The 13975-nt window shown below is 38.0% G+C and overlaps 1 pseudogene; it reads right to left on the bottom strand.

Moving 5' to 3' along the window:
• Positions 1-7504: 7504 nt before the first annotated feature.
• LOC149263264 (protein CLAVATA3 INSENSITIVE RECEPTOR KINASE 6-like) overlaps positions 7505-13975 on the bottom strand; it is a 52613-nt pseudogene continuing 46142 nt past the window's right edge.

Genomic DNA, 13975 nt, shown 5'->3' with positions numbered 1-13975 from the left:
TCACTCCTCTTGTAAGGATGATATTGGTGACGATCATAGTGCTTATCTGAATCAGAACTAGAATCATACCTGTGTTTATCCCTTCTCCTCTCGGAAGTGTCCTATAATCTGCCATCTCGGATTGTGTCATCTGTATCTAATCGGTGATTGCCATGTGATCTACTGCCATATGCTTCATTATTTTTGTTCTCCTGCTCATGATTGATCTGAAGCAGCCCCTATCACTACAAAGTTGACAAGCCATGAAGTATGATTGCATTTAGCTCTGCTAGCTTTTCCCGTGACTATATGATTATGTCATTATCCGCCTTACATCTCCTTATCTCTCCCTTTAAGATTCTCAGTGTCATTGCCAAATTGGAAGAGTTCCCAACACCATATTGCTCTTTGGATTCATAGGGAGAGTCTATGTAATCAACCATCTTGCTAACCATTTGATGTTTCTTCTTGCAAGGTATATCATGTCAACTTAACCAAATCACAATAAACCAACGTAACTTAGTATAGCTCGGGGGGTGGGATATCTTGTCTGCAAGATCAGCAAATCAACATGATACATGCATAACATAATCATAACAATATATAAAAATAGTACATAAGCATATAACAATGCAACTGTCATTATAGGTAGGGTCCAGTCATCAATGCATGACCTTAACACAACACACACTACAACCTCATGCATGACAACATCCACTACATAACGATACACTTAACCACATGCAAACATGAAAATGCATAAGCATTACATAACCATACATTCCATGACCTTATGCATGACGACATAAATCGTACCATTGTATGTGGACCATGCACAACCACAATGTAGACAATACACCAACCTACATGCAGATAACACTCAAGCATGATTACGGTCCATTCCCACACATAACGCATATAATCAAGAATAATTTAACAATGCTCGTATGTAGCATCATGTAACCCAATACACAATAATGATACATATGGCCAAAAATACAAGAATGTAACCAAGCAACCACATGATACATGCAAGTGATATATAACGACACACAACCAGTCATATACTCACAGCAATGCATCCCACAAAAGCACGCTAAGTTCCACATGACAACATCACCACAACAATTATCAACACCATGCAATTGTAACAACATATGGAATGCAAGTGTGAGAGATACACATGCAATCGACATGCATGCATGACCAACACATAGCCCATCCAGTCTGAGGGGTGAATCATGCTCTGATACCACTCTGTAACACCCTCCTCCCACATCTACCCAAGCAACCGACTAGTCGGGGTAAACATGCGATGAGAGGCCACTATGATATGATTCGACCTCCTAAGTCACATTAAGGAATTGGAACCGATAGAAACACACCATACATACATCTAACATCATCAACAAAACTCTCAGAGGACAAATCAGCCACTCAGACAGGTTGTCCCTGGGTCCCACTGTTGTTTTAGGTATCTTGGGCCATAGTCGCTCTCATGCTATGGGAAATGGAGCGACCAACAACCTAAAGTCTCTCTCATAGGACTTCCTGCCAGAGACTATGGACCAGAATTGCCAGTGTTGTGCCACTGACCCCGAGATTTAAGCCACCTTTTCAGGCTCAGAGCCCAGGTCACTGCCCAGAATTGATCCATCTCTTCAAATCGGTAAGATAACATGGAAATGATAGTACTAAAGTGAATACTTGTTCAAGACCTTGACTGGACCCCTACTAGCCATGACAGGCATTTCATCAAACATATTACAAATGTGTAATATAGAGGAGTTTTGAGCATAAGGGTCTCATACTTAGCTGAGAATTCCTAAGAACCATTGATGCCTCAACACATCAACTGTCATTACATCCATTAGGTCATAGATACATTGATCATTCAATTATAAGTAAAAACATAATGAGAGCCAGACATGGTTGTTGTCATAAAACACATACATGACTAGCATAATAGCAACATAAAATACTCGTGAAAGTACAATCATATAGACCACATATAATCCATCAAATGCTTATAGAAATACAAGGATAAATAACCTTTCATAAATGATGCAAAATCCAAACCTGGGATGGGACTTCCACGTTCCACCCAACCGTAGAATGACTGAGCCAAATATCTCTTCAGTCATTCACCCTCGTGTCATATTCCAAGCATGAATGTGGGATCTCATAAAACACATCAATCAAAACTCATCCAGGGCTTCCAGAGGCCATCCACCTCAACCCATAAAACAATGATTCCACCTCATGGTCAGACATCACCAAACCATCATCAGATCGATCTCTATCCCAGCCACCCAGGGCTCCAAAGCGTTTGTCCAACCAAGGCTCCAGGACTAGTAACTCAACCCACATCTTTTACCGAGCTCCAAAGAATTTGTCCAACCAAGGCTCCAAGACTAGTAACTCAACCCAAGCTAATACAGGGCTCCAGAGCATTTGTCCAACCAAGGCTCTAAGACTAGTAACTCAACCCAAGCTACAGGGCTCCAGAGCATTTATCCAACCAATGTTGCAGGACTAGTAACTCAACCCAAGCTAATGAACATTAGAACCAATAAAAAACAAACAATGCAAGTAAACCCACAATCACCAAGGCTATCCAGGAAATGGCAAGGCTAGGCAATCCATTGTTAATCTAGGCAATCCTCCATGCCAATGACAAATCACAACCAAGAAACCACATGCATATGTCATGCATGCCAAAACTAGTGAAGGAACCATACATGCAACTCGGTACCTGCAAGAAAATCTGATGTAGTTGTTGATGTTGATGCCTCCTTGTGCTTTCCTGCTTTTCGTTTGTCTTCTTGCACCAAGAATCCAAGTATGCCACACCCTCCAAGAGTGTTCCAAAAAACTCTAAGTATCCAAGAGTATGAGAGAGAGCTCCAACACTAAACTGACAAAAGGTTAACAACTGATCCTCAAAAGCCTTTTTATGAATGAAGCCTCTATTTTCTTCATTTTCCATTATTTTCCTTCAATTTCCTCCTCACATGCAACTTGTGACCTTTCACCTCCTTTTTTTCCTAATTTCCATTATTTTCATAAATAAATGTGCCCAAAATGCATTTTTCCTTTTCAAAGCCTTAGCCATTGCCTTTGCCAATTTCCTTAGCCATAAACAACCAAATGAACACCCCCTAAGATGTCTTGCCCAACATTCAGCTTGGAATAAGTGTCTCATTCATCCGTGGTTATTGTTTTTAACTTTTATTACATGGAATTTTCACCAAGGGTGTTACAGAATCCTATAAGCTTACTTCGGCGGGAACTAATAAATTGAGAAGTGAATAAATTAATTCCTTACAAGGAACAAGGACTTGCATAAATTTTAGTGGGAAGTAACCACTAGCAAAACTACACATTTATAGTTTTACCCCTACATACTTGAGAAAACATAGATAATGGTGGGAGTTAACTCGTGGTAGGTATATTTATTTACATCTTCTTCCTATCCATTTATTATGCAAAGACTTACTTAAATTATAGTAGAAAGTAAATGATGATAAATATGTTATTTACCTTAGTGTGAGCTATTTTCAAAGATTTTATTTTTGGGTGGTTTTCTTGCAAAGGTTAAGAATAAAATATTAGTGCAGAAATATCATAAACTCATATATATATATATATATATAACTTTTCATGTTTAATTAGTGTGTTGTTCAAAACTAGCATAGATCTATCTAATTCCAGATCTCAAATCTCTCGAGGTGCAAATATTTTCTCAAGTTTTGCATCTTGAGAGATTTTATTCCTCTTGGTGTTTGGTAGAGCCAAAGTTGGATGGTGATCTGAAATAAAAAACTTGAAGGTTTCATAAAAAGTTTGCAAGTAAGTTTATGTTTTGTGGACAATGGATCAATTTGCAAAAACACATAAACTTAGTGTTTTTAGTTAAGTTTTGCAGAAATAAAATAGACAAAAATAGACCATGAACAACATCACACAAACAACAATTTGATGATGGAGTTCACCCCTCCTGGGCTACGTCTCTGGGTCCAGCTTCTAATGTTGGGCCTTTAAATTATATGCTCAAATTTGAAATTATTTCAATTTACATAACTCAAATTGCAAAAATGACACTGCATTGTGTCGAAAATGCTTCATACTCCTATCTAGGCTCTTCTTGAGCTAAAAAAGGTTAAAAAATGAGCAAGATATGCTTCCTAGAACAAAGCTCTGTTATTTGTCCTGCAATTCTGCAAAATTGGCTAACCATTCTACATATTATGCCTTTCTGCCAAGCGATAAATTTGTCTAATGTCGGTAGGCGCAAAATGTCGCCTCTTTAATTTCGTTAATAATCCCCTTAAGAATCTAAATTTTAATGTCAGGGTCATGTGGAGCAACATGTGGCTAGGGGTCGGGCTAACCACCCATCCATGTCGCTCTGCTCCCTTCGTCGTGTGTTGTGGTCATATGATGGTCATGGGACCGGGGGCCAGTGTGGGCGAGGTTCCCCCTGGTCCACCCCCTCTACCACATCGTAGGTCATATGGTCATTGATAGAACTAGGGCTGGGGCCAAGTGCCTTACTCCCAATGTCATCATTCCAACAGGTTGAGTTTAAATAAATTTGGTTGTTAATATATATTAAAAACCATTATGTGGTATGTTGGTAATGTGGTTGGTTTTTGTTCGACAGGTCATGGGTTCGACTCTGACAGGGTTAGTTGGTTTACATAACAAAATTTTGGCCTCTCCTGGAATGCCACATGGCACCCTGGGATTGGGCCACGTGTCACTCTGTGATTGGCCCTTACTATAACCCTTCAACCAATGAAAATTTGCTAACCTGTCATGTATGGTACTACCACATGGCAACACAAGATTAGCCCATACCGGCCACTGTGTTTTCCTAGTCAGTTGTTGATGTTAGCGTACGACTTGCCCAGTCCGTAGCCTAGTCAACCATGTTGTTTGACTTTTTAGTTGTTTGGAAAAAACTTCAAAACGCGATAACTTGAGCATACGATGTTGATTTGAGGTGATTCAAGCGACGATGGAATCAGGATAATGAACACTACAATTTGGCGTTGGTTTTGAGAAAGTTTGAGCACTTTGAATTTTGAGCATATTTTTTATCCCCTGGATCATTCCTTCCCACTGGAAAATTTTGGACCACCAAAAGTTTGTTTTCAGTTAGCAAGTGAGGGTACAACTCCCTCACTTTTTTGATCTTAATCCACCTAGATTTACTTGGATTAGTTCCTTTGAGCCCCACACGAAGATACTCGACGTTGCCTTTGCGTGAAGTCCTTATCCTCCTGTCAAGAATAGTATCTTGCTACAATTCTTCTAAGTATTCAGGAGAAAAATCTTCTATGGATGGAATCTAAACATTCTCTCCTTGATCTTCAATCATAGGAGTCTCATATAATCTCAAGTTTTCCACATTCACAACAACATAAATTTGCATGTATGGTGGCAAATCTAATCGGAAAACATTATTACCAATCTTCTCCAAGATTTTGAAAGGACCATATATGATTGGCTTGAGCTTTTTACCTTCACCTTGAAGTCTTTCCTTGCTGATATATATCCAAACTTGATCTCCCACTTAGAATTTATGGTCAACACGATGCTTGTCATGTCTCGCCTTGTACTTGGCTTGACTCTTCTCCAACTGTTTTTATACCATATGAAGCATAACTGAATTTGTTTAATGAATCGCTTAGGTTTGTCTATATCATTGTGTCCATCCACCACAACATTTTTACCAAAGATAAAATCTAAGGGAGATTTTGGTAAATATCCCAAGCATGTTTCAAATGGAGATTTTTGAGTCGAAGAATGCCTGGCTCTATTGTAGGCATGTTGGATGTAATGTAAGTGTTCATCCCAAAGATGAGGATGCTTGCTGCAGTATCCATGAAGGAGATGTACTATTGTTTTGTTCACTACTACTATCTGGTCATTGGTTTGTGGATGAACTGTTGTGCTCTTCTTTGTGTCCATGAGTTCCCATAAACTTGAACAAAATTTCCCGACAAATCAAGAATTTCGATCAGAAATAATAGAAGTGGGAAACCCAAAGTGTACCCATACATTTTGGAAGAACATATTTGTAGTTTGTTTAGTTGTAACTTGTTTCTTACATGGCATCAACACACAAATTTTGCTGAAATGATCCACAACAACATAAACATAATCATGACCTTTCTTTGACATTGCTAGTCCTCCTACAAAATCCATAGAAATACTTACCCAAGGACGAGAAGGAATAGGAAGTGGAATGTACAAATCTAATTTCATATTACTAGGCTTGCTAGAAACACACATGGAACATCCTCTTACATATCTTGAAACACTTCCATTCACGTGACGCCAATAATAATACCTCTGAATTTGTGCAAATGTTCTGCCTACATCGAAGTGACCAACAATACTAGAATTGTGGGCTTCCCTTTAGAAATTGACTCTTTCACCTTATGGAACACATAACTTGCCAAGATGATACAACAACTTTTTATGAACACAATAATCTAATTCTTCAACATGATTGCCTTGAATCAAAGTTTGCAGAAACATCTTTAAAATCGTCATCGTGAGTATACCGTTCAATATAACTTTGATGCATGATTAAGTTATGCTTAAGAATGACAAATGCATTAACAATAGACCTTGACAACATATCAACAACTTTGTTGTATATACCTTTCTTGTACCTGATTACCAAATGGAATTGTTGTAGAATCCCATCCACTTGAAATGTCTAGCTTGTTGTAGCTTGGTTTGCGATTGTAAATATTGCAAAGGTTTATGGTCAGTATGAATAATTGTTTCTTTACCCATCAAATAATGCTTTCATTTCTTCATGCTCTGTACCAAAGCATACAGTTCTTTATCATAAGTTGGACAATTAATTATTGCATTGGTAAAGGTTTCAGAATGATAATAAATAGGCTTACCATGTTGCATCAAAACTGCTCCCATGGAATAATCACTTGCATTAGTTTGAATCTCAAATGGCTACTTAAGATCTGGAAGTGTAAGAACTGGTGTTGTATTGATTTTCTCTTTCAATGTATTGAAGGCTTTTTGTTGCTTGCCTCCCCACTAAAAAATGTTATGAACTTAAAATCATAACAATTAAATAAAATATTAAAATATTATTTAAATAAATAAATTATTAATATAATCAATTAATTAGCAAATAATTAGTTAAATGAAGAGACACCAGTCCCCAAGGGACATGTCTCTTTGATTAGGCATGGCCAGTCAACTTCTATTTAAGGAGCACCGCCTCAGCCTTGTAAGCATCATTCAAAATTTTATCAATTAATAAATATATTACATTCAGCAATCTGGTGTATTATTACAGTCTACAACAATTTAGTAATTTATTGCTAACAGTGGTATCAGAGCTTCGTTCGACTGGTAGGACCACACCCCAGTGGGCCATCGGCCCTGCAGGCCTTCCACACCAATTCGACTTTTCCCTGCCGCTACGTTGACCCTCGCTAACTGGTTGTTGTGTTCTGTTGCATCCCTACACCTCTGCCTACGCATCACGCCCCCTTCCACCCATCTTCCCACCTGCTGCCACACAACCACACATCATGCGTCCTCCTCTGCCATCACCCACCTTATTCCCCCACGTCTACAACAGTAGCGGATTAACCATCTCAGCACACAGACAAATCGAAGGCACGGGCTGGTGCGTGGTTGTGCTACGTTGCAGAATAAAGGTTACATAAACTATCAGCGTATTGATAGCATGGCCATTGGTTATCTCTGCACTGCTGCATAAGAAGACGAATACATCATTGGACGTGACCTCAGTCAACCATCATGTGTGTAAGCAACCGTCGCTACCAATCCGTTGGTGGAAAATAATTAAAATTTTCATAAAGTTTTTATTATAAACTTTATAATTATAAATTTTAATTTAATTGAATTTAAAATAACAATAATTAATATCTAAAAAAAATTGGGTCTTCAAGAAAAAAACGAAATAAAATGGCGGCCAACAACAATGATGATATGAAGAAGATTCGAGAGGACATTAGCAAGCTGAATATACGCCTGGATAATGTCGAGAAGTCAGTTAGTAAGCAGGACCAGATGGCCAACGATATCTCTTACTTAAAAAACTTGATGAGCCGGCTCTTCGAAGAGACCAATCCACCTTTAGCTACATAGAGTCCCAAAAATCTGGAAGGGGAGACTTCCCTAGAGCATGAGTTCCTGAGGCATGAGAAGCAAAAAATACCCCAAATTTACTTCGAAGGAAGCCAATATTATACTCAATCTTCCGGAAGAAACCATCTTAAAATAAAAAAATGAATTACCTAAGTATGATGGTAAGAACTTTAAAGGCGTCGTCATATGGGTAAATAAGATGGATGCAATTTTTCTAGAAAACCCTCCGCTCGATGAACAAGAAAAAGTCATGACTACATCCAACTACTTAGAAGCAGAAGCGTGCGATTGGTTTTTGTGGTGGTCGTCTAAATGCAAGGGTTGGTCGTTCAATTGGCAAAACTTTAAAAAACGCTTTGTTAGAAAGGTTTCATGATGAGGAGGAGGATGATGTCTACGAGAGATTTGTTCACCTGAAGCAAAAAGGACCAGTGAGTGAATACACTCATGAATGGGAAGTATTATTAGTAAGGTAGAGAGGGTTTTCAGATGAAGAGCTGCTAAAAATGCATCGTTGTGGCCTTAAAGATTACATTCGCGAAGAATTAAAATTGCATAAACCCAAAACCATTGAGGAGGCCAGACACGCAACCATAATTATCAAGCGGAAATATAAACTTCACAAAGCACCATATTCCAGTAATGACAAGACTAACAACTATTCCAAGGGGAAGGCAAGTAAACCCTCGTCAGAAAATACTAGTAAGTACGTTCCACCACCATTGTGAAATGAAGGAAAACAACAATACAATGTCGAAAGGAAAAAGGATGGAAAATGTTGGAAGTGCGGATACAAGTATTACGCAGGACACAAGTGCGCAACACAAAAATTGTACAACTATGAAGCTGAACAAGAAGAGGAATCTTCAGAAGACAGCACTAATGAAGAGGACAATGAAGAAAATGCAAACCCTAGTTCGGAATCAAAAGACGATATGCCATGAATTTCCATAGCAGCCATCACAGGGAGAGCTCAACCACAGACTTGAAGCTTAAAGGTCACATCAAGAAGCAAAGCGCTATTGTTCTAGTGGACTTAGGAAGTAAGCACAACTTTGTAGATGTCAATGCTGCAAAAAGATTGAACATCTTTGCTTACCCGGTAGCAGACTTAAAAGTTATTGTCGCAGATGGAAAACGTATAGATGGAGTGGGCAAGTGCCATAAGGTTAAGTTCAAATTAAGAAACTATGAAATGGAGTCTAGTTTTTATACAGTTCCCTTAGGAGGAGTAGATGTTGTTTTGGGGGTACAGTGGTTAAGAACATTCGGCACATACTCAACAAATCACATAAAACAGTTCATTAGTTTCAAATGGTATCGAAGAAAATATCAGTTGTTTAGGTTTCAGGCACCATCAACGCAAGTCATCTCCGCTCAACAGATGAAGAAGCTTATTCGCAAGGGGGCACTAGCATTTGTTTCACAATGTCAACACTTGGAATTATTATTGACAGAAGGGATCAACCATCAGAGATTTCATCCTTGATCTAGAAATACGAGAGGGTTTTCCAAGATCTACTAATGAAGTTACCCTCGAAAAGGAAAATTGAACACATTATCGAAGTCAAACCAGACTCAACACCAATTAATGTTAAGCCATATCATTATCCCCATCACCACAAGACATAAATAGAATGCTTAATACAAGACGTGCTGAAGTATGGAATCATGACGAAGATTAGAAGTCCATACGTTGCACCCGTAGTGTTGGTCAGAAAAAAGGATGGATCTTTCTAATTATGTATAGATTACAGAGGCTTAAACAAAATCACTATTAAACATAAGTTTCCAATTCCGTTCATTGATGAAATGCTAGATGAATTACATAGTGCATAATATTTTTCCAAGCTAGATCTAAGATCAGGCTACTACCAAATACGAGTAAGGTTAGAAGACGCCAAAAAGACAACATTCAGGACTCATGAAGGGCATTATGAGTTCAAGGTCATGCCATTTGGATTAACAAATGCACCAGCCACCTTCCAAGCAACCATGAATGAGCTCTTTCACCCTTATCTTCGGAAGTTTGTATTAGTTTTCTTCGATGATATTCTAGTCTATAGTAAGACATGGAAAGAACATCTCAAACATCTAGAAGAAGTGTTGTCTATTTTGTAAAAGAACCAATTTTATGCCAAGCTATCAAAATGTACGTTTGGGTAGAAGGAAGTTGAATACCTAGGACATATTACGTCGAGGGAAGGAGTCCAAGTGGATCCCAACAAAATCAAGGCAATCAAAGAATGGCCCAAAACCAAGAACATATCTAAGCTGAGGGGATTTTTAGGTTTAACAGGGTATTATATAATATTTACATAAAACTATGCACATCTGATAGCACCCCTAACCAATTTGTTAAAGAAAAATGCTTTTCAGTGGAATGATCAAGTAGACAGGTGTTTTGAGAAATTGAAGGAAGTAATGTCAACCACACCAGTACTAGCAACTCCTGACTTTTCAAAACCATTCATAGTAGAATGTGATGCTTCTGGTTTTAGAATTGGAGCTGTATTAATGCAGGACAACCACCCTATAGCATTTGAGAGCAGGAAGCCAATGAGAAGGATTAAAATCAACGTACCAAAAGGATATGCTTGCCATCATACACGCTTTGACAAAGTGGTGTCAATATTTGCTTAGAAGTAAATTTTCAATTTGAACCGACCACAACAGTCTTCAATTCTTACTTCAGCAAAAGACATTATCGACAAAACAACAGAAGTGGATGGAGAAGTTGTCAGCTTTCGATTTAGAAATATTACATAAGAAAGGAAAGGAGAATGTCGTAGCTGATGCACTCTCACGTAAAGATGACAATCAGACAACATGTGCCACCATGATAGTTGTTCCAGAATTGTTGGACGAAATACGAATTGAATATGCCAAGGATAAGGATTGTGACTCCATGATTAACAATATCAGTCAATATACCAACTTCGAGTGGAAAAATGACATCTTATGGTACAAGGGTAGAATTTACCTAACACGCGCATCCAAATTTAAAGTGAAAATACTAAAGGAGTCTCACAATTCGCTAGTAGCCGAACATGTCGGATTCTACAAGACTTACTACAACATTCGAAAGTCATTCTATTGGACTTGTATGAGCAAGGAAATTCAGAAATATGTTGTAGAATGTGATATTTGTCAAAGAAACAAGTGCGAAAATGTTCCAACTCTAGGATTGCTACATCTAGCACACATTCTAAATCAGGAGTGGGAGGAGATTTCGATGGATTTTATTGAAGGACTACCTACATCTGATGGAAAGGATAAAATATCTGTAGAAGTCGACAGGCTCACTAAATATGCCCACTTTATGGCTATTAAAAATATTGACACAACTAAACAAATTGATGATGTGTTTTGTAAAAATATTTACAAATTACACAGGTTTCCTAAGGTCATCATCAGCGATAGAGATGTAAGGTTTAAAGGGAAATTTTGGAAGGAATTCTGCCATCAAGCAGGAATATCCATCAACATGAGTTCAGCCTATCACCCTCAAACAGATGGGCAAACTGAAATCATTAATAAATTCTTGGAAACATATCTTTGTTGTTTCGTTATAGACAAACAAAACAGATGGACATAGTGGCTCCACTTGGCAGAATGGTGGTATAAAACTGCGTACCACATGTCAGCTAAGATGGCACCCTTCCAAGCCTTATATGGTTACGAGCCACCCAGCTGGAAGGACTTTGCACTCCTTGATTCTAGGGTACTAGCAACTAAAGACCACTTAGGAGAAAGTCAAACGATCATCAACTTACTAAAATAAAATCAAACCATGGCTCGTAATAGAATGAAACAACAAGTCGACCAACACCACTTTGAAAGAGAGTTCGAGGAGGGAGATTGGGTCTTTGTTAGACTCCAACCTTATAAGCAACTATCACTAAAACAACAAGGGAAGAATAAATTGTCACCTAAATATTATGGACCGTATCAGATAATCAGGAAGATAAGTAGTGTAGCCTATGGGTTAAAGTTACATGACAACTGCCAAATCCATAATACCTTTCACGTATCAAGTCTCAAAAGAGTAGTATGGAAAAATCAAATAGCACAAACATAAATACAAGAGACCGATGAAGAAGGAAGTATAGTCCTTGAACTTGAAGGTATATTCGCTACCCGCGAAAAGGTTTTATGCTCTAAGACAATAAAGGAATACCTCATCAAATGGAAGAGGTTACCAGAGGAAGATTCGTCTTGGAATCAAAACGTTTCACGCATCAACACCTAGGCCTACCTATGCTTTGAGGACAAAGAATCTTAAGGGGAAGGCAACGTTATGAACTTAAAATAATAACAATTAAATAAATTATTAATATAATCAATTAATTAGCAAATAATTAGTTAAATGAAGAGACATCAGTCCCCAAGGGACATGTCTCCCTCATTAGGCATGGCCAATCAACTCCTATTTAAGGAGCACTGCCTCAGCTTTGTAAGCATCATTCAAAATTTATCAATTAATAAATATATTACATTCAGCAATCTGGTGTATTATTACAGTCTACAACAATTTAGTAATTTATTGCTAACAAAAAACTTGTTTCACACTTGTCAAAGCATGTAGTGGAGTTGCAATAGATGAGAATTTAGCAATAAACTTTCTCCAATATTGCGTTGCTCCTAAAAAGATCCTAACCTCTGTTACATTGTTGGGTTTAGGGCAATTCAAAATGACTTCTACCTTTGAGGGATCAATTTTCAATTCACTCCCTCCTACAATATGAACCAAATAAACTAAAGAGGTTTTCCCAAATTCACACTTAGACATCATCAAATACAACTTTTCTCTTTTCAGGGCATCTGGAACTTGCTTAACATGATTGAAATGCTCTTCACGAGGCTTACTAAAAATTAGAATATTATCTAAGTACACTATGACAAAACATCAAGGAATGGTCTTAACACATCATTAATGACTCTCATGAATGTTGCAGGTGCATTGCAAATCCCAAATGGCATATGTAACACCCTCCTCCCACATCCACCCAAGTAACCATGGCAACCGGGTAAACATGAGACGAGAGGCTACTATGGTCAGATTTGACCTCCTATTTGACCTTAAGGAAGTGGAATCGACAGAACATCACACACAGTCATCCAACATCATCAACAGAACCCTCAGGAGACAAGTAAACCACTAAAACAGTTTGTCCCTAGGTCCCACTACTATAATGGACCTCTTAGGCCATAGCCGCTCTCATGCTATGGTCAAGGGAGTGACCATAAACCCAAATTCACTCTCATGGGCCTGCTTGCCAGTGACTGTGGACCAAAATTGCCAGTTCTTTGCCATCGATCCCGAGATTTAAGCCAGTTTTTCAAGCCTAGAGCTTAGGGCACTTCCCATAATGGAATGATAACTTAGGATCGTCAAAGCACAGGGAAACAATGAAGGAAAAGCAATAAGCTCAATAAGACCTTAACTAGACCCCTACTAGCCATGACAGGAATTTTGTCAAACATATCATCGACATGTAACCTACATGTGTAAGCAACAAAATTAAGTGTAGGAATCTCATGCTTATCTGAGAATCGCTATGAACCATTGTTTCCTCATGTCATTTGTTGCATATTCATTTATTAGGAGATAGACACATTATCCATTCACATACAAGTAAAAACAGGCTGAGAGCCATACATAATTTGTTGTCATAAAATACACATATAACCAACTTAATAGGAACAAAAATACAATAAACATATCAACCATCAAAATCCATATATACACTAGTACATTTACACATGAAAATCAAGGAAATGAATTTCTCATTAATGAATACAATGAACCAACCAGAGATGGGACTAC

The sequence above is a fragment of the Pinus tabuliformis genome, chromosome 6 (genome assembly GCF_031772625.1).
Source record: "Pinus tabuliformis cultivar Carrire ecotype Pingquan chromosome 6, CPIR1, whole genome shotgun sequence".
Classification (NCBI taxonomy): domain Eukaryota; kingdom Viridiplantae; phylum Streptophyta; class Pinopsida; order Pinales; family Pinaceae; genus Pinus; species Pinus tabuliformis.
Note: the sequence above shows the minus strand (reverse complement) of the source record. Positions and strands in the feature narration are given on the sequence as shown.